The sequence below is a fragment of the Syngnathoides biaculeatus genome, chromosome 9, assembly GCF_019802595.1.
Source record: "Syngnathoides biaculeatus isolate LvHL_M chromosome 9, ASM1980259v1, whole genome shotgun sequence".
NCBI lineage: Eukaryota > Metazoa > Chordata > Actinopteri > Syngnathiformes > Syngnathidae > Syngnathoides > Syngnathoides biaculeatus.
Window position 1 is genome coordinate 28,977,992 of NC_084648.1, and position 2,296 is coordinate 28,980,287.

At 51.1% G+C, this 2,296-nt stretch overlaps 1 pseudogene; it reads left to right on the forward strand.

Moving 5' to 3' along the window:
- Positions 1–225: 225 nt before the first annotated feature.
- On the forward strand, positions 226–1,880 carry LOC133505916 (protein Jade-1-like; annotated as a pseudogene).
- The last annotated feature ends 416 nt before the right edge of the window (positions 1,881–2,296 follow it).

Genomic DNA, 2,296 nt, shown 5'->3' on the forward strand with positions numbered 1-2,296 from the left:
ATCATCAAAAGGAAGTGTTGGTCCTCACCTCGCTGGGATGGTCCACTCCCACAGTGATAAAGATAGCAGAATGTCCCACATGGATACACTTGTCCCACTGCAAGCCTGTGGCTCCCTTTTCATTCAACGACAAGTAGCGGTGGAAGTCCGGCTACAAAGGGTGGGGCAGCAATAGGCTGCCCTGGTCTCAAACCGGTGAAGAATTCAGCTGATCCGCGCTTGAGCATGTTAGGTAAAGGAGAGCCACTATTGGGACTGCTGGCCTTCGTACTGTTCGGACAAAGGCTCTTCTGCACTGGCCAGTCTGGGACTGTACGTGTTTATCACTGGATCTATGGACATGAATCATCATGGAGCAAGGACAATCCCACCTCTCCAATGGACGCCAATGCCTGGTACTCCTATGTGAATAAGGTGTCCCTCCGTGGACAACCAATGACAGATCAACAAGTGTGGTGAAGATGGAACTACTCAGATGCCCTGCCATGAAAAGAAGTGTGCAGCAGCGACGAGTCCGACAATGCCAGCAATTCCACCTACTGGTCCCAGACTTCAGGCCAGGCCAGGAGAGGATGCAGAGAGAAACCATCTGAGGTCTTCAGGACGGACCTGATCACCACCATGAAGGTGCATGACTCGTACCAGCTCAACGCAGAGGATTACTACGTCCTGGCCGATCCATAGAAGCAGAAGCGAGAAAAAGGGTATCCACGTCCCCGTTAGCCCGCAGTCCATCCTGGAGCCCGTGGCCCGGGTGCTAACTGACAAAAGCAAGGATGTCATGTTCATCAGGCCCAAGAAGCTGATCCGCACATCTGCCACCCTGGTCATCAGTTATGTGGACATCAGGACTTTGGCGTAGGGCGTGTGTCACTATGACCTCAACGAGGAAGATGTCACCTGGCTGCAGGTCATCGACGAGGAGTTTGCAAGGTTTCCCTTCTTCCACTGGATGAATTCGCCATAGAGTGCTGAGCACCGTTGTCATAACAACATGACACACTCTACCGAGACACAGTAGGGTCTTGGTATCGAGTACAACCAGAATGTGGTGTGCGACGTGTCAGCTCCCCAACGGAGAGGACGACAACGAGATGGTGTTCTGCAACAAGTGCAATATCTGCGTCCACCAGGTATCCTGCCAAAGTGCCAGTTGTGCCCGAAAACGGGCGATGCTATGAAGCCCACCCGCATTGGAACCAAGTGGGTCCATGTCAGCTGTGCCTTGTGGATCCCAAAGATGAGCAATGGGAACCTGGAGAAGATGGAGCAGGTCACCAACGTGTCACACACTCCCAGCAACAGCCTCCACTCCGGCCTGGAGAGACCATCATCACTCAGAACGACAAAGTCTAGGTCAAGTACTACTGGCCCAAGCACTCGGGCCTTAAAGGCAGTGACTCTGTGGAGCGGGACTCCACCACTGAAGTTGAAAATGAGGAAAGCGTCGGGAGCAAGACGGGCAAATTGAGAGGAAAGGTTGGAAGGGACAACAAAGAGGACATGGCCGCCCTCTGCCTCATCCCTTTCGCCTCGTCGTCCTTGTGTCTTGTTTGTAAATGTGACCCGCAGGAAAAGCGTGTCAATGTCAGCAAGATGAAATTGCAAGAGATGGAGGAGGTCTTCAGTTTGTGGACGCTGAGGAAGTGGGCCGTCACCTCAAGATGACACCCAAGACAGTTGACTTCCTGTACCAGTACTAGAAGCTGAAGCACAAAGCTAACTTCAACCAGCTGCTGCTCATGCCTAAGAAGGACGAGGAGGACACCCTGGCCAGACGTGAACGCGAGGTGTTGCTGAGATGACTGCAGCTATTCAAGCAACTCAGCCAAGACCTGGAGAGGGTGTGCAACCTTACTTGCATGGTGATGAAGATGTAAAGACTGTTGCTTGGAAAAATATGAGCGATGGAGTTCAGGACAATGGCCTGACTTTAAATGGACAAGGACTCTGCACTGTCACCAGCAGAGCTGAAGAATCTCTTCTGTGTTTGCCATTATATGCCATGGGGCGCAAAAGTCTACATGACTGTCCCAATCACCAGCGAGGGTTACATCTCTAATCACGGCTTCCACTGTCAGTGGAGGCTGAGTGTTTATCTCGACATCAACCATTGCCTTTCTCCTTACATTTTTCGTGACTCCAATACCAAGAATATCTACACTAGACTTGGTTGGGCTGCTGTGTACCCGTACATGATGGGTTCAGAAATGAGCAACGATGTTCACCAACTGTTTTCTTATGATGATGATGATGATGATGATTATTATTATACTATTGGTCCTGGTTCACCTCT